Source organism: Lissotriton helveticus, chromosome 3_1 (genome assembly GCF_964261635.1).
Source record: "Lissotriton helveticus chromosome 3_1, aLisHel1.1, whole genome shotgun sequence".
NCBI lineage: Eukaryota > Metazoa > Chordata > Amphibia > Caudata > Salamandridae > Lissotriton > Lissotriton helveticus.
Genome location: NC_136061.1, coordinates 515,174,316 through 515,193,619, shown reverse-complemented (window position 1 = coordinate 515,193,619; position 19,304 = coordinate 515,174,316).

Below are 19,304 nucleotides of genomic sequence, written 5' to 3'. Positions count from 1 at the left end.
ACCCGAGTGACCCGAATCAGGCTATTTTTTTCAAGGTGGGCCTGCATGGCTTATCAAATCCCATTCTAGTTTTTTGTGTCGCCCCGTGTCTCTTTACGTGGCACAAAGGTGATGCAAAACATCTGAAAAATATGCCCCTGAATACCATGAAGGAGCAGTCAAAGTACAAGAGCAGCTTCCTGTTTGGAATGTATGACTCCTTGAAAGACATCTAGGAGGTCATTTTAGAAAAGTCTCTGTTCAATGGCTTCCATAAGATCCTCACTGAAAATTGTGTATAAGGTAAAATCAATCTGTAACGGATTGCTCTGGAGAATCCTGTGATGTCAAGTATATGATTACATGGGAAAAAAACAAGACAATCAATGCCCAAAGGGCTAAATTACACAATGGCATTGTTAGTATCCTACCCTACAGCACTGTACTGTAGGGTTGGATACTAACGATGGCCATGCAGAGACACACTTAATATGGTGGGAAAATTAGGAAAACAATCTGTCAGTGGAATGAACAGTAGTCACATGAATAGCAGTGTCATTTGAATGTGCAAAGAGAATGAGTAAATAAAAATGACTCTTGATTTGTGTTTTCATTATGTTCTTTTATAATATCACTCTCTGTGACAGCATGTGAAAATAAATGCTACTCAATGACAAATATAGTACAACGTTTAAAAATATCCAGTATGATTTTCTGTCATTTACCTATGGATTTTGATGATTATGGGGGTCTTACATATTGGTAGTAGGCATTGTCTGACACACCACTTCCTTTTTTATAAAACAACTTTATTTAAAGTATTGTCTGGAAGAGAAGATTTAGTTAGACATATATTTAAAAAGTTGGAAAAGAAACCGTGTTTTGCAGTATACAGTAGTATTATACCGAGGCCTTCATATTGGAGATACCATTATTTATCATTTTTTCCAACATTTTTCTGGCAACGTTTGCCATGACTCTTTTCATGTTAATTTTACAGTCTATAGAAATTTGACCTGACAGTATTTCCAAGAAAGGAATTACTCCAGACACCTGGACTAAGGCAGTTGGCCTGGGTAATCACCCCAGTAATGCACCCCTCATGGCATATAGCAATAAAAGTACCCTGATGATTTCAAATTTGTACACTTTATCCTTAATGTTAGCCGTAGGTCTTTCCATTACATTCATGCTCCATATATTATACCACTAATTTATTATAGGTCGGTCAGGTGGCTTCCATTCTATTTCACCGTGAATCTTGTTGCCAACACTGTAAATGTAAATATAAATCCAGTATTTTGTAAAGTGCACAGGTACCCGTAGGCATCCTAGCGCTGGGGGCCGTTGGGAAGATTAAGCAAGCTATTGCCCGGAGTCACATGGTGCTGGTCAGACCCCTGCAGCCGGTGCCGGGGATCGAACCGTGATATCCACCGTCCGGCGTCAGTCGCCCTGGCCGCTGCGCCACACCTCTTCCTACAATAGTAGGAAAGTGGAGTATTATGTGGTGGGCATTAGTATTCACCATGTAATTGTATTACAATACCTCAAAGATGGTCCTTGGGTTCACACTAATATCCTTAGCTCAGTTCTGGTAGCAGGGCAAATAGCAGTCAAACTTTACTAGGGAAATGTAATTAATTGACATGACTCGAGAGAAATCTAATATTAATTTTTAAAAGTAGTGTTTTTTAATCTTATTTCAGCCATCAAATTAAATAGAATAACAAACATATAACCAGAGCTATAGATTTTTGAAGCAATATAAAATCAATGCAAAACAATGCAGTGAAAATGTAAATTGCTGTCCATGGGAAAAACAACTAGTGTCAATCAGTCACCTGCAGGTTGAGGTGTGTTGTACCATTGAAGGGTAAAGGTGCACTTTTACCTGGTCTGTGGAGACCGGATGCAGTGTTGTCCTGATGCAAAAACAACAGAGCCACTGTTTGATCTTGATATACATGAGAAGGAATCCCTTCTAGGTGTAGCGACAAATTCAGGGGTCAGTTGCAGGATTGGCAGCAGAGAGTAACTTTGATGTCTGAGGATCCAGTGAATGCGGTGGTCGCATGTCACTTCATTGAAGGCAGGACTACTGTTTCCGTAATGCACTAGACAATCTGGATTTGGGCTAACCCCTGGAGGAGATGATGGCCAGTGAGTCTTCAGAACTGGACAGTTGTTTTACCTGCAGTTTGCAGGGGACTTGTGTCACTTGTCCAGGGAAGTCTGGGGGACTTCAGACTTCCAGAGGAGTCCCTCTGTCTAGGGGAATAGAGAGATAGCTTAAGACGAGTTTTGATCAGGCAATTCCAGTAGTTTGCCACAGGTGCATGGTATCCCTCTTTTGCTTGGTGCAAGTTCTGTTGTCAATGACACAGGCCTCTTTTTCTGTCCAGGTTGTTGCTCAAAAGTGAATTTACCTCTAAGAAATAAAATACAAAAGGTGTTTGGCAAAACAGGACCAGTTGGTCTAATTTAATGCAGTGGCTGGAAGAACAGGCAACAGAGACGAGGTTTGAAGACTGTCTCAAAGCACATTATTTTTTTATTTTACTGAGTTTTACATAGCACAAACCTGACCTGAAGGTATCGGGTACCAGAGCGCTTTACACAAGCACCAGTTGCATTACACAAGGACACATTAATTTTTGTTAGGCACAGGGAGATTAAGTGATTTGCCCAAGATCACAGGAGTTTGTGCATCCTTGCAAGACTCGAGCCTGGTTCTCCAGATTTGAGGTCGACCACCCTTGCAGTTAGGCCAACTCCTCTCCCATTGGTTTCGGCCATCTTTTTATACATAACAGAAAGTGTCATAAAGTAATTTGTACATTCCTTTAGAGACAGAAATCTAGGCCTACTCACGGGTTCATAAATCTGGTCATTTGATAAGAAGTGCAGGTGGGTCTCGACCTTGCCTGGGCACAATGTAGGGTCAGTGGATATGTGTCAAGATGTCCAGCATGGGATGCTCATGATGACTGCATATAGTGTGCGTGCTGTGCTCTCAGTGGCTGTGTGTTCCTAACTCAGTGTTTTTTCTGACTTCATGGTGTTTTGGGAATGTGTGCTCCTCTGAACAAACATGTTTCATTGGGGCCAATCTCATGAGACTATTGTGGTGCCTATCTGTGGGATCGGGCTGGATTTTTCTGCTCGCATGTTTGCTGAGGGTTACTTGTCACTCCAATAAACACTAGAAGAGAGAAGAAGGAGGGTCTAAGGGAACGTTTAGTGACCTAGCGTGGATATATTTCCCAATCAAATACTACGAACAAAACAAAGTATCCACTGGTCTACTGAATCAATTCAAAAATACTCAAGCAATAATGAGCCTAAGGAAATTACAACACTAAACCTTTTTACAGAACCAAATTTCCTTTGAAAAGGACTGATTCCCATCACTCACGAAGGTGACATACTTCATCATCTGGGTCTCCTCCTAGCAACACGCTAGTGCTGCTAAGGGCTACAACCCTTTCAAAGAGAGAGGAGAGCTCACGGATGTGTTACCATTTAGTTGAAGCAAAAGAGCATGCTATATCAGATCCAGCAGATGTGAGGAAGTGGTTTATGTAAGAGTGATGAGTGCAGTGCATGTGAGTGAGAATAAGTGAATTAAAATTGAACACTGAGAGAAAAAAATTATTTTTAATCACTATCTCCCACAGCTCAAAGTAAAAACAGAGCAATGACAGTGTTAACAGAATAACTGTCTGTGAATGGAAAAAAGGGTCAACATGTTTCAGCCAAATGGATTCTGGTCATCTTATGCCTTTTTCAGGACCACAACAAGTTATTGCTACTGCGTGAAAAGAACGTGATATAAAACACAAGTTTGGACCAAATACAACCTATTCACCTGTATTTAGGGGTGTACAAATCCTCTGCAGACTACGGAATGCTGATGGCATCGGCCAAGAAAGGGAGCAACGATCTACTTATCAACTGTGTAACAGCATCAAGAGGCACAGTAGGCTCAAAGTATATAGAGTTTGTATTGGCATCCTTATTGTCATCTAATATTTTGAGTAACTCATAATCACTTTTCTAGACTGCATGCTTAGCCATGTTGCATGAGGAAGAGACCTAATCCTCACCTGGTAACCTCTCAGGAAAGGAGACACCACTCTACAAAAAAACAAGGGAAACCTCAAGACATGCTCAAGATCACTTCGTTTTTATGCGCTCATTTTCTAATATTTCAAGGTCGCACATCGCACATACGACAGCAAGTATAAAACTATGACTTAAAACTGAAGAAATAGGTAGCGTGCTGAGGACATGAGCGTCAACCAAAAGCCTCTTTTATAGTACCTACAGTGGAAAAGGCGTAAGAAAAAAGAGGAAACTTGATACTATATTCCTGAGCATAATTTGTATATAACTGGAGTAATATCCAATTATCCAAGAAAACAAGTTGGGAGCAAGTGTTCCTACAGAGTATATATGCGCTGAGTGTTTTGACGGCTAATACACACTCTGGAGAACAGTTCTGTTTCTTCAGATGATATAAGACCCTCCCACAGAAAGCACCGCTCCATAGTGAGAGCCCGCAGAAGCAATGTATAATATCTAAAAAGTCATACCCACTCCGTAAACGTTTTACTTAAAACGCCGGGTAGAGATCTAGTCTTAGTAAGCATAAATAAAAGACAGGCAGACAGTTATCTTGCACTTTAAAACAAACAAAGAAGACGAAGAACAAGGGCTAAGCTGCACAAAGTTTGTTCCCCTTACCTTTCAGTTGGTACCTTGGGCGCCTTCAAAGCCATATGGGAAGGTACCGACCTCAGAGCGACGCAGTTTTTAAATGGTTGAACGCGTCCCATGTGTGGCTTATTGGGAGGGACCAATGCATTCCCAAACCGGAAATGAAACATTGTGTTCTTGGGAAATGTAGTTTCAGTCTTGAAAGTCATATGTATCATGTATCCGGTGTGAAGAAAGACTCAGGTAAAGCATAACCTGGACCCCCGATAAAGATGAAAGACCGGAAACAGCACTTCCCTTGTCAATATGCTGTGTCCAATGACAGCGAGTCATCACTATCTATTATGTAAGCCAATACTTATCGCAAGATGTTTTGTGAATGTGGCAGAAGTATATTAAAATGTGTAATTCCCATACAGCTGTAATCTACGTTGTGTTCATGGGAGATGTAGTTTCAAAGATGAAAGTTACCAGTGTGGATACAACACTCAGGTTAAACTTAATACGGAGCCCCGATAAGGAAGAAAGACCAGAAAAAGTCTCACATGTCAATATGCTGTATCAAATTGCGACGAGTCACCACTATCCTTTATATAAATTATCGCAAGATGTTTAAATTGACAACTCTTAAGTTATCATCAACTAGCACGAGTGTTATGTAGTTATATGTAGTTCCCGTTACTGCTCTAATCTATGTGGCAGTCATGATTCCCTTTACGTCACCAAACGAGATTGAGTTGAGCATAAGAGACAAATCATGTCCCTACAAAGTATACATAACCTATCATTGCAAGGATAGCATAGATTAAAATGTAAGAGGGTCACACTGTGCAACTCCTGAAATGTTTATGAGCTCATTGTGATGAGCGCAAGTGTATTAGTGTGCGCTAAGAAATATTAAGTAGACAAGCTATCTTGGTCACACTTTTACAGAATAAGCAAGTCAGGCTACACTCGGGCATATCTTGATCTTATAGTGCATTTTTGGTCTTATAATGTATCAGTACAGTGTGGTCATGTCTACTCCCAAACTGCTGCATTTATTATGATGCTTTACTGCAGTTAATGAGTGGTTTGAGTAATCATGTCAACATCACAGAGCACCCCAAGGTGTCTCATGTATATTCCAAAGCTGCTACATATACCATGATGCTAATCTGCAGTTAATAAATTGGTTGGGTAGTTCTATCAAGGTCACAGAGCCACTCACGGCATCTCATCATTAAGTCTCAGTTTGTCACTTCGTAGCTTGAAAATCCGTTTCTGTTCTCTAATGAATAGAAATTTAGAGATATCAGTGATATGCTTGGGGATAAATGTTTGTTCTAATACTGTCCATGACATGTAATGTCCTCAGCATGATCATTGACATCTAAAAAATGTCTTGTGAGTCTAGTAGCTTGTTTCTTGCATCTGACTGTGCTCTTGTGTTCTAGGATTCTTAGTTTGACCTTGCTTGTGGTCATGCTGACATAATGATATTTACAGGGACATGTTATTAGATATATAATTCTGTCACTGTTGCAATTAGTAAACCTATTTTGCATCTAAGGTCTCCTTGTCCCAATGTCTACTGATTTGGACTTTTGCATTTGTGGACATGGCGCACACGACCCACCTCGGAAATGACCACGAACTGCTGGAAGGTCCCATAGTGTCCCTATACCTTATAGTGGTCTTGTCTTGGGTCTAGTATGGACCAATTGGTCCCTGAGGTTTGTACTCCTTTTAAAAGAGAAGAGTGGTAATGGGATCTGTTTGTTTCCAACATTCAGTATCCGCCAATACTTATGTACACTCTTTTGAATTTTGTTAGACATAGTGCTGAAGGTGTTAAAAAAAGTAATCCTGTCCATTGCAGGTTTAGGTATAAGTAGATCTAAAAGAGCCTCTCTATTATTATTCATTGCCTATGTCAGTGAGCGCCGTACTAGTTTTTTTTAATATTTCCTCGCATTTAATTGGGCAGACAGTGTAGTAGCATGTTATCAAAGTTCTCAAAGTTCTCCTTTGTAGAACAATTCCTCTGAACTCGGAGAAATTGGCCAAATGGAAGGTTGTCGTTGAGTGACTTTGGGTGATGACTGTAATAACACAATAGAGAGTTCCTGGCCATCGGTTTTCTAAATAACTCGCTCTCAGAGCCTGATGATGTAAAAAAAAATGATATATCCAGAAATGCAAGCTTATGTTTGTCAAATTCCACCATAAACTTCGGGATCTCATTCCTCGTGTTCAACCAAGTTTGGAACATAATGATTGATTCTGGGTTGCCTCGCCAGCCAACAAAAATGTTGTCTATGTATCGCTTCCATAGGTAAATCAAGTCCCTAAAGGTATTAGTTTGTGACAAGACATGTTCCTGCTCAAACCCATGGATGTAAAGGTTGGCCAGACTTGGAGCAAAAACACTTCCCATACTGGTCCCTGAGAATTGAAGGTATATGATGTCCTCAAATCTAAAAAAGTTTTCCTTCATTGCCAGCTGTGTACCCGCCATTATGAACTGCACAGGCGTGATGGAGTCCAGGTCTTTATCAGCCAATAGTAATGCGATGGCATCAAGTGTTTCGTCTTGAGGAATCGATGTGTAGAGGGAATCGACATCAAATGACACTAAGAAGTTGGTCTCTAAGTCAAATTCAACCTGGGGCAGCATGCGTAAAATGTCTTTGGTATCTTGGAGGTATGTGGGCATTTCTTTGACCATTGTTAACAGAAAATAGTCCAAAAAAGTGGACAAGGGTTCCAAGATTGAGCCTAGACCAGATATAATGAGTCTTCCAGGTGGTGGCCTCTGTGGTTTGTGTACCTTCGGTAGCACATAAAAATATGGCATTAAAGGATGTTCTGTTTGTAGAAAGGCAGCTTCATGGGTAGTATTCCAGCCTTCATTGGTCGCTTTTACCATTATGGTGATGGAGTTCTTGATTCTTTCTGTCGGATCAACTTTCGGAGGACCATAAAATCTCCAGTCTCCTAATTGTCGTAAACACTCGGCGCGATAGGTGTCGGTGTCGAGAATGACGATGGCACCACTTTTGTCTGCCGGTTTGATGGTCATTAGTTTATCTGCAGTGAGCGTGCGCAGTGCCAGTTGTTCTTACTTTGGGAGATTACAGAAGGAACTATTATCTGTGTTGCAAAGTGCTATAATATCTTCACTCACTGCTTTCTCAAAGGTTAAAACCTGTGCAGGTACCAAATTTGCCAGTGGATTGAATGTACAACGCTTCTTAAGACTGGTGTTAATGTCTACAATGTCCTGTTGTTCTCTGTTTTTAAAAAATAAATGCAAACGTATTTCGAATTGACGTCACTCCACCTGTGATCTGTAAATCAGTTACGTCAGGCCTAGGTCACAGGGCCTGCCTGACCAGTTACTACTGACTCGGGGTGGAGGGAGAGGTCATATAGGGTGATGAGAATTAATTATTATACGTACATATGTAATGCTATTCATTGATATCGTATTTCCCAATATTTATATTCCCTCCTCTATTTGAACTACGACATTTTCCCCATATTTTATGGGAATTACATTATTTGAGGATTACTGGGCTTCTGTTGTGTCTATCATTAATTCCCTAGTTACTTGCATTCTACCTAACTTCAGGACTGCATTTTTACAGCAGGAAACCCCACACTGGTAGGAAACCACACACAAATAGCACAAGAAGAGCAATTGGAAGCAATGTCAAGTACACTATGGTCACACATCAGGGGAACCACATAAATAAGTCTATAAAAAAGTTATGCTCCGGGTCACCTCCCTCCTGCATGTAGAAAATACAGTTGGTGGATGGCATACGTTGGTGTCCCGTTGTCTAGTTCATTTATAGGGATAAAAGTATATAAGGATGCACATATTTCGGCATACACCCCACCTTCCATCACGTCACCAAGTCTAAAACATATGGATATTAAATCAACAGGAGGCGGATGGCTCTTAATCAATCAATCAATCAATCAGAGGTTTATATAGCGCCCTACTCACCAGTGAGGCCCCAAGGCGCTGGAGGGGGGACAGACGGCCCTGGATTAGTCGAAGAGCCAGGTCTTGAGGTCCTTCCTGAACTTGTGCAGGGTCGGGGAGCGTCTGATGTTCACAGGGAGCTCGTTCCAGGTCTAGGCTGTGATGTAGGAGAAAGCTCTTCCTCCGGTTTTGTTTCTGCGGATCAGGGGACCTCTGGCAGGGTGCGGCCTGCGGAGCAGAGGTTTCTCTTGGGTGTGTGTAAGGAAACTCTCTTGTTGAGGTTTTTGGGTCCGAAGTTGTTGAGGGCTTTGTAGGTGTGGGTGAGGAGTTTGAAAGTGACTCTCTTCTCGACAGGGAGTCAGTGGAGGCTGCATAGGTGTTGGGTCATGTACTCGTGCCGCAAGGATCCAAGGATGAGTCTGGCTGCGGCTTTCTGGATGGTTTGGATTCTGTGTAGAAGAGTTCTGTTGATTCCGGCGTAGAGGGCGTTGGCGTAGTCAAGTATGCTGGTTATGAGTGCATGGGTGACGATCCTTCAACAATCAGATGGGATCCATTTGAAGTTCTTACGGAGGATGTGAAGGCAGATGAAACTGATGCAGGCGACGGCATTGATCTGGCTCATGGAGAGGGAGAAGTTGAGGATGATGCAGAGGTTCTGAGCATTGTCGGTGGGGGGTGGGTGGGCTCCAGGTGTTGTCCAAGGCAGTGAAGCAGGGTCCGAGGATGAAGACCTCCATTTTCTCTAAGTTGAGCTTCAGACAGCTGTCCTTCATCCAGGCTGCCACATTCTTCATTCCTTCCTGGAAGCAGAGTCTGGTATCTTCGGGATTCTTTGTGAGTGAGAGGATGAGCTGCGTGTATAAAAAAATTGGACAGAGGCCGCGATACATATGAAGGGCCTCTGTATGGGGAATCAGCTAAGGGCTGCTAATGGGCGCACATTGTCAGACAAAATGGGAAAGGAAACGTTTGACAATGGTGTAAGGGCAAGTAATATTGATTATTTGCTTGTCCCGCTTAAGTTGTGGAGTACTCTCCTAGATATGGAGGTAGTTGCTCGTGCCGAGAGTGACCACAACCCTCTTTCGGCATCGTTTAATTTGGGACTTCATAAAAAGAATGAGGTTCCTGGAGGATCAATTTTGCCTGATTTGGTATTGTCAAACGATGAGTGCCACCTTAAGTGGAGCCAGGTTGTGGGGCATCAGGAAATTATTTCTGATATTAGTGAGGACCTGGAGGGAGCACTAGCAGCTATTGAGGAGGCCACTTTGTTTGGCCCTTCGCATAAACCCTTGATGGAGATTCATAATAGCCTGTTTGCTAAATGAAAAAAATATTTTTGCAAATTTAACTTTTGCAAACCTAATCTAGGCAGCAGATCCCAGATTAGAAAAGAAGAAACCTGGTATAATGACCTCTGCCGCCAAGCTAGGGGAGATCTAGGCCTTGCTTTAAAGACTAAATACCTAAGGAAAATAAAGATGGCCAGCGCAAATTATAGACAAACGCAATATGTAGCTAAAAAGGAATGGGAACAAAACTGGTGGCAAGATCTCAAAATGGCATGTAAATCTAAAAACCCCAAATTCTTTTGGAATATTTTTAAATGGGACAGGGGAGGTCACAGAGAGAGCCCTCAAAATAACGTTGACCAAAACTCATGGGTTGAGTATTTTAGCCCCCAATATGCCAGCAGTGTAGCTGATAGTAGCGAGGGGGTGTTTGTTCATGCCTTTTATAAAGAAGCCACTTTCACTTTAGGAGAAGTGGACAGGGCACTAGACCTAGTTAATGAGGGTTGTGCTACAGGCATGGACTGTGTGCCCGCAGACGTATTTTTGAATAACAGAGCCCGCTGGAGGATGTATATCCTGTATGTGGCAAATGCCATAGCACAAGAGATGGAGGTACCCCAATCATGGAAAGGTGCAGAGATAGTGCCAGTGTACAAAAAAGGGGATAAGCCGTCAGCAGCTAATTATAGACTGATAAGTCTGATCGACTCGATCCAAAAGATTGTGGGCCGACTTGTATTGGGCAAAATCCAGTCCTGGATGGATGATGATAACATCTTGAGTCACCTCCAGGCTGGCTTTCGCACGAGAACAAGCACTATAGGACAGGTCTTTAGGTTTATCATGTTATACTGGCGTACGGTGATCTTAGAGAAAGGCACCTTGTACGCGGTCCTTGTTGACCTAAGGGCGGCTTTCGACCTTGTTCCACGTAAAATCCTGCGGCAAGTCCTCGCAGGGTTGGGGATGACGCCTGAACTGTTGAGCCTAATCGTCCGCTTACATGAGGATACTTTCGCCCGGGTTCGGTGGGGTCGTCAGGGAGAGGTAACGGAAACCTTCCCGGTAGAGCGGGGAGTGAGACATGGTTGTGTCATGACACCGACCTTGTTCTCGCTCTTCGTGAACGGGGTGGCTGAGTTCCTCTCCTTGATCCCGACTGATGCCCCGGCTATGTGTGGTGAGCGGGTCCCGATCCTCATGTTCGCGGACGATACATTTATTATGTCAAAAACGCCAAGTGGGCTCCAGCGCGCTTTAAAGCGATTTGACATTTTTTGTCTGAAGAGAGGTCTTGAAATAAACACGGCAAAAACAAAGTTTATGGTCCTTAACGGCCGTACACCATCTGGGCCTGCTAAACCTTTCAGAGGAGTGATGTATATGAATGGCGCCCCGCTAGAGCGGGTTGACGCCTTCACTTATCTGGGGGTCACACTCCAGAGAGATCTGGGGTGGATCAGCCAATTAGATATTGCAGTATTAAAACATCATCAACAGGCTGGTATTCTTCCGAAAAAGTTTAGCTTATCAACAACAAAGCCCATTAGCCCACTATTGGAAATCAATAGGATGAAGGTGTTAAGCTCGACATTGTATGGTGCCGAGCTATGGGTTTTCAGAATTTGAAAAACTTGACGCTAGCAGAAAATGAATTTTTACGTAAAGCAACTAGCGTCCCTACAAGTACTCCTTTAACACCTCTAATGTGGGATCTTGGACAAAAAGCGGTCCAGGACCTTGCCTCTCTACGGCCTTTGTTGTACTGGTGCCGACTGCGGACCACAGAGGAACTTCAACATGACAAAAAATGGCTGCCAAAAAATCCACTGGCTGAAGTCCATTCGGTCCCTACTAATTAGGTTGGGACTGAGAGAGCTATGGAACGATCTGATAAACGCTACATTCCCTTCCAAGAAACTTCTGAAAGTAAGCTATTGGGAGATGATAAATGCAGAAGTATGTATAAGGGGTTTTCCTCACACCTAACAGGCCGTTTCCTAGAGTTTAAGGCCCAACCGAAACTGGAACTGTATTGGGATGCCATAGAGAAAAATCAGGATCGCAAACTCTACTTTCAATTTAGAGTAGGCTCCCTTCCAGTTAGGTCTTTTACAGCCAATTGGGCAGGGAAAAACGGTAAGGATAAATGCCCTAAGTGTGGAGAAGAACGAGAAACAATAAGTCAGTCAGTCAAAATACTTTTATTCGATTTTTGATAAAATCATAAAAAGACAAACGTTTCATACATGTTAATATGCAATGATACCTTTACAGACATAATTTCAAATACATGATCTAGATAAAATTGTTTTCAGAAGTATTTACAAAGTTCATTCGACAAGACAGTAAATAAGGTCAAATGTGCAATAAGTCATTTCCTCTTCTTTTGCCCCTTATATTCTGCACCTAGAGCCATGTGGGTTAAGCCTATCTGCAGAGTGATTGGCACACGAAGGTATGCAGAGTTTTAAGAATTTTAAGTACTGACCCCTGCCCTGTAATTGCTATTGCTATGGCTAAATTCCTGAAATGGGCTTGGGTAATCCGTATGCGCCTTGTTGCGGAAGGGCTCTGATTATTGATGAATTACTATTGCTGACTGTGTGTAAATATGTGGGCCTACTCAATTTATGTAACTTATGTGCAATACCCCCTGTGCTGTTAAAAATGATGGATCTTGTTTTTTGATTTTAGCTTTTATGCACTTAAAATAATTGATATTCGGCAATTGTCCATAGTAGTTTAATTCAATCTTAGATATTTATTGCATTGTTTTTATTGGAATTTTAAACTGAAAAACTGTGGTTTTATGTATGTTTTTATGTATGCTTTTATGACTTAATTGTCGAATAAAGTATGATGAAATGGATATCGGTGGGTTAGGAGCGGAAGGGAGTGAGTCTGATTCTCTGAGTTCGGCCACAGAGGAAGGATTGGATCAAGTCGAGGGTGGCTCCTTGTATACCTGCGTCATGAAGTCTGGCTGTGAGTGTGCGATGTGAGACGTGTTGAAGGCCGCAGAGAGGTCTAGCAGGAGGAGGGCCGCTGTGTGTCCCTGGTCCAGTAGCATGCAGATGTCGTCAGTGGTAGCTAGGAGGGTGGTCTTGGTACTGTGGTTGCGGCGGAATCCGGACTGGGAGGTAAATAGGGTGGAGTTATCTTTAACGAAGGTGGTCAGCTGAATGTTTACGAGTCTCTCGGTGACTTTAGCCACAATGGGGAGGGGGGAGTTTTGCCGGTAGTTTTTCAGGTCCATGGGGGTCAGCCATTGGTTTCTTGAGGAGGAGTTTAACCTCTGCCCATTTTCAGCACGTCTGGGCAGATGCCGTGATGTGAGGGAGGTGTTGATGGCGCATCCAAGTTCGGGTGCGACTTCGGCAGCGGTGGCCCTGTGGAATATGTGCGGTGGGCAGAGGTCCCTAGGTGCTCCTGAGAGCATTTTCTTCATGGTGGTGGTGATGAGTTTGATGGTAGTGGGATCCCAGGATGTGATGGTCGGCTTGTCGGGGATGATGGGTAGGGGGGTGGTGTCTGAAGCTGGTTTACTGAAGTTGTCGTAGAGGTCCTTGATCTGCCGATGGAAGTAGGAGCTAAGCTTGTTACAGAGTTCCTTGGAAGGTGTGATGTCCGTGGCTTGGCAGGCGGGTCTTGCAAACTGCTGTATGATGTTAAACCGTTCTCTGGCATCGGTCGCGTTGGTCTGAACTTTGTCTTTCATGAAGGTCCGCTTGGTGTCTCTGAAGCGCTGGTGGGATTCCTTCAGGGCATTCTTTGTTGTTGTTCCGAGCTTCCATTGTTTTCAGGTTGTGCAAGGTTCTTTATAGGTGTCTGCAGTCCCATCTGGCTTCTTGAAGTTCTGAGGTGAACCAGTTGGCTGTGATATTGTTTAGGCTGAGCTCTGTATCGTTAATCATCTTCAGCATTTACTAGCTCGTTGTGTGTAACCAGTGGGTGTTCACCTTTGTTTGGAAGGTGAAGAATGGTGTGGACCCTTCCAAGTTTACTTGAGTGTCAGAAAACGGTCAACATTCTTCTGAGATGTCCTTGTACTGAGACCAGCCAAATTAATCAGTTTTTTTTTAGCCTGATGCAATAGAGTTATTTTCTTCTGTAGCAGATCTTGGAACAACTCAAACAGATCTTCTCCAGGGATTACCAGGGTCGGGTGTGTATTGTTCCATGGGTGCAGGGGCCCCTCCTTCCGGGGACATGTTGCTTGTAGGCAAACTCCCCACATTGCCAGTAGGTATCCATCAACACGGAGCGTCCCATTGCATATCTGGTTCATGCAGTATTGCTTCACAATTCTTGTCCTTTGCCTCAAAAACACAAGGAATATAGTATAAGTCTCCATACAATTTGAAGTTGTCCCTTCCCTTTTAGCCATGTGTACCAATATATCTCTGTGTCCCAGATAGCCTAACATGGGCCATCTATGCTGGCATTCAACTCTTTCCTTATTGACTCATTTCCCCATGTATGATTAAGGTGAATGGCCTAGCAGTGGAATTCCATGTCTGGGTTCAATTTGTTATTAAAGAATATTGCGCCAGATTAGGAAGGAGTGGACATACACAGTGCTAAAAAGTATGATAGCTAAAAGTAAAATTATACGGTGTATAAACACCAAAGTGGGTGGTGAAGCTGTATTTTTCTCAGAATGTCCATCTTCCCTTTCATGCAGGAGAGAAGGCTAGTGGATTGTAAAACAGAAACTATATTGTAGACTCAAGGCTGCTGCAATCATTAATGTTATGACTCATGTTCAATTAACAGAGAAGTGAGAGCAATTAAAAACCAATCAAGTAGCTGCATGTACCGGGGTGATTAATCTCACAACTGCCATCATAACCCCTTAGCTGAGTGCATGCATCATGTGATGAAGATGTGGCTTCACATTTTGGTGTCCAGTTACAACACGCCCCCCCCATGACCACAACAACATGAGAGGAGCTTCAGATTTAAGCTAGCACACACACACAGCATTATTTGTCAAACCAATGCACCTCTCTCCAGTCCACAGAGCTGAGTAGGACTCTTAGAGTCATCATTTTGATTGCCCTTTGAAGTCAATACCTTCCTTCTTCTGGCTGTTGAGATAGTCCCATTGTGTATCCTTCCATCCTCCTCCTGACACTCAGTAATGAATCACTCATACTCTTTTTCGATCCAAAAGAGAGTGATAGACCTGCAGTGCACTGCTGTTGATTAATGAGAAACAGAATTTGAATATTTTATGTCGACTATTGTATGTTAACTAAACAGACTAGTCTGGTCTCTGAAGAACCAGAAAAAAGGAGTGGTCCGTGCAACTAAATCTCACCAAGTTTGAAAAGGCCAATCACTTTCCGGAAAAAAATGATCTCCCATCAGTCACCAAACATTGCAAATCACCAAAATCAAGTTTAAAAATAAGTTGAACAAGCTCCCTCACTGTCTGCCACCAGATGAATCATCATTCATCACTCACAATCATTCAATAATATATCACTCATTGGTGCAATTGGTACCTGTTGCACTTAATGCGCTGTAGTTCTTCAGAATTGTATCTCCTCCTCTATGTGAGCAACACATTGGCAGTCTTGTAAATGAAATTATATTTACGGGGGCAGCCGTGCAAGGGAATGAGCAAAAATAAGGATAGGCATGGGACAGAGGCAGACATTGTCTCCAATGCCCTTGAAGGGAATGGGGAGGATTCTTCACTGTGCACTAGTCCAACTCGAATCTGGCCGTAACGGGTGGGTCTGAATTAGTCAGACACAAGGAAAAAATATAATGTTCCTCTAGCTATGACCATTTTGTTTTGCGAAGCACTAAGTAGATAGACAATAAATAATTGAAAAGTTATATTGTGGCCTACTCAGTCAGGAAGTAAAGTACCCCCTCAAACTCAGCTAACACATTTGAGTTTGTCCAATTGCCCTCATCCTCATCCTCCACCTCCTCTTGTGGTATTTCTGGAATAGTGATATTGTGTGATACGTGTTGGTCCATTTTGATCATAGTCAATCTCTCAATGTATTGAGGTGACAGACTGGTCCTTCTCACTGTTACAACTGTGCTAGCCTCACTGAACACATGCTCGGCGGACACACTGGCTACAAAACAATCTAGATAATGTATTTCCAGCCTGCTCAGCTCTTGCCATTGGCATATCCTCCCATACCTATAGACAAATGGGTTTTGATCCAAGTTGACCTCTTTCGAGTCATCCAGATGTTCCTGGAACATACTCTGAATGGTCATCAGTGCTGCCACTTACTTGACTTCTTTTGTCTTCACCTTTGCACTTTACTTAACACCCTGCAACTTAAAGTTAACTCAATGCAGAGGTTGGTTCCAATTCTTCTGTTCCTGTAGTTGATGTTGGCAGGGTTCTTGTTGCTGGTGTTAACTGCTCTGAGACAAAATCACCGTCCTCTGAAGGCTATACCTCAGAACATCTGCCCGCGACTCTAATTTCCAGCATTTCTTCTACAAGGTCTCTTGCTTGATCAACGATATAAATCTTGTTGAGTGAAACATCCATTTCAGAAAAATGAATAAAAGTGGTTGTTTTTTTTGTTGTTCTGTGGATCAAGTACAGTAGCACAAATGTTCTCATTAGAGGATAAAATGTCTCTTTGAAACCTTGGATTAACAGCCAAGTGAAAGGATTAAGGGCCACATGTATCAAGCAATTTTCCATTCATAAACAGACCAATTTGTATTTGTGAATCAAAAGCATCAATCCCTATTTTGTGATTTGGTAACATGTTATCGAATCGTAATATTGGTTTGCGATTGGGTATGTGGAAGGGGCATGTTTAGGGGGTCCTTTCCAAATACCGAATAGCAGCGGTATGTATGAATGTTTTGTGACCATGAATGCGGTAGCAAAACATTTGTATTTTACCACCAACCCATTCCCAAATGGAAAGTGGTCCCCAAAGGGACTACATCCCCTTTGGGAATGATGGCAAAAATGTTTTTGGGCAGCAGGCATTGGTTCAACAGTCCACTGCCTTCTCAAAAAATTAAAACTTTTCATTTTTGAATTGCAACCCTTTTTCCATTAAGGAAAATAGGCTGCAATTAAAAAAAATGGACATGGTGGTCTGCTGAACCAAGCAGGCTACCAAACCGGTGATTTTAGTGATTCAAAGAGGGTCAAAAGTGTGACCTACCTCATTAATATTAATGAGATAGGTCGATTTGCGACCTACTAGGAATCACTAAATGAAACTCTTGGAGTTTTATACATTAGAAGTAGCAATTACCTAATTGTGATTTGCTGAAAATTGCAATAAGGTAATCACTATTCCAAATGTTGATACATGTGGCCGTAAGCTCTCTATCAAGTCATGAGCTTCTCCGTTGCTGTCCACCCAGCAAAGCCTTGGAAAACCTTTTTTAACTGGCCCTGTAGAAGATGCAACAACAGGATTACTTCGCTCAATGTACCATCCTCTTTGCTGACTTGCCAGGTGAAAATATCAAAAATAATTACTACCTGCGTTCACCATTTGCTTAGGCTCCATTTGTCCATCTCCATGGTCATTCATTTGTCAGTTCCATGCCCTTCTTTTTGAATGACATAGTCATTGATCGGCTGTACTGCTCAAACAGTGTACTTATTTTTGAGGTCATCGCCAGGGCCACAACTGATTCCTACCGGGTGGGCTCATTCCTAAATGTAGGAGAAGTATTGGAGGAGGAGCCAGCGTGCCATTGGTAGTATAGCAACTTCCTTCCTCAGATCTGTGTTTTCCTCATAATTTCCACCACAAATGCGTCCTCATGGCTCACTTGGAGCCATTATGGCACCAGCATTCTAAAAGAGTCCCACCACAGAGGAGTCAGTTATGGCCTAAAGACCTCAAGAATGAGTACGCCTAGTATCCCATGAGGTTGAAACACATTGTTAAAACATGCATGGCCCTGCATGAACATCACTGACAGAAGGAAGGGATTTTGCCCCCCTTTTTAAATACTGCCATGGAAACATCATGTAAACTGGGCGGCCTCCATCTCTCCAACTTCCTCTATGCTGACGATCTGGCACTTCTCAGCCATACAAAGATCGGCTTACAACATCACCTGGACCCAGCCGCCACATACTCCGATAGGAATGGCTTACAGATAAATAAAGATAAGAACAAAATCCGTGCCGTCTTTACAATAGGGGTGGGTGGAATTTGCAAAATTCACTTTTGCAAACAACCTTGAAAATGTCAAAAATATCAGCGCACACGCAGAAATATCGCGAAGACGCAGACGTTTTTTTCTCGCCTGTTCGCAATATTTTCTGCGTGATTACGTTGAAAAAGTCTCGCCAACTTGCCCATGCGGTCGCCAATGGACGCAACCATATTGATGCTTATTTCCTGTTCCGGGTCACGCAATGCATGCTCGCGCCTGTTCGCGATACGTATTTCCTGTTCGGCAACGCTTTTATGTGTTCACAACGCTTTTTGCGTGCTCGGGGAGAAAATATCGCGCAAACTTGCCCACGCTGTCACAATGGGCGCGGCCATCTTGTTTTTCACTCTATTGCATGCTTCTGGGGCCTGTTTTTCAATCCTCCTTCTATCTTTTGAATCCTTTGTTTCTAGACACTTTTTTAAAATGTATTTTATTTATTATCTCTCTGACTATTTTCCTGCTTCTATATTTTTGGTTTTGGTCTACTTTTTGTGTGTTTTGTAACTACTTTTTCACTCTTTTTCTATTACCTGCTTTTTCCATTTCTTTTACTTACTTTTTTAATTTTTACCTTTTCATTTCCGCCCCCTGCCTACCTCAGAACCATTAGTAACAACGATGAGTTCAGGCCCCCTTAATTAAGGCCAGGCCACTGACCTATATATAAACAGACAAAACGCCAATACTGTTTATCCAATTCATAGTCCCATCAATGCCACCATGTAGATAACTTAAACAACATCGGCTAGAGACTGCTAATTCTGTCAGAGTAAATACCTTTTTAATTTTTCTTATTTTAGAACAAAGGATTTTAAAATTTTTACAATGCATTACAGCATTTTTTTAATTTTCTCTGTAGCACACAGCCATAGACGTATACTTGCCGGCCAAGTGAGATCGCGAGACCGCTCACTAAGGAGAAGACCGTATTTATTGCCGGGCCCTCTGCCGATTCCAAGTATCGCAGAGCTCCCACCTTTACTTATGTAGACCCATCGACTGCGCAAGAATATCCCTACGAGGATTGCAGGCATCAAACTAATCTGGTGTACGAAATCGGCATACACAAGTAACCCCGATTGTTTAACGTCGGGTTGATCAAGTCCATTACAAGAGGAGATTCTGGTCCTGAAGAG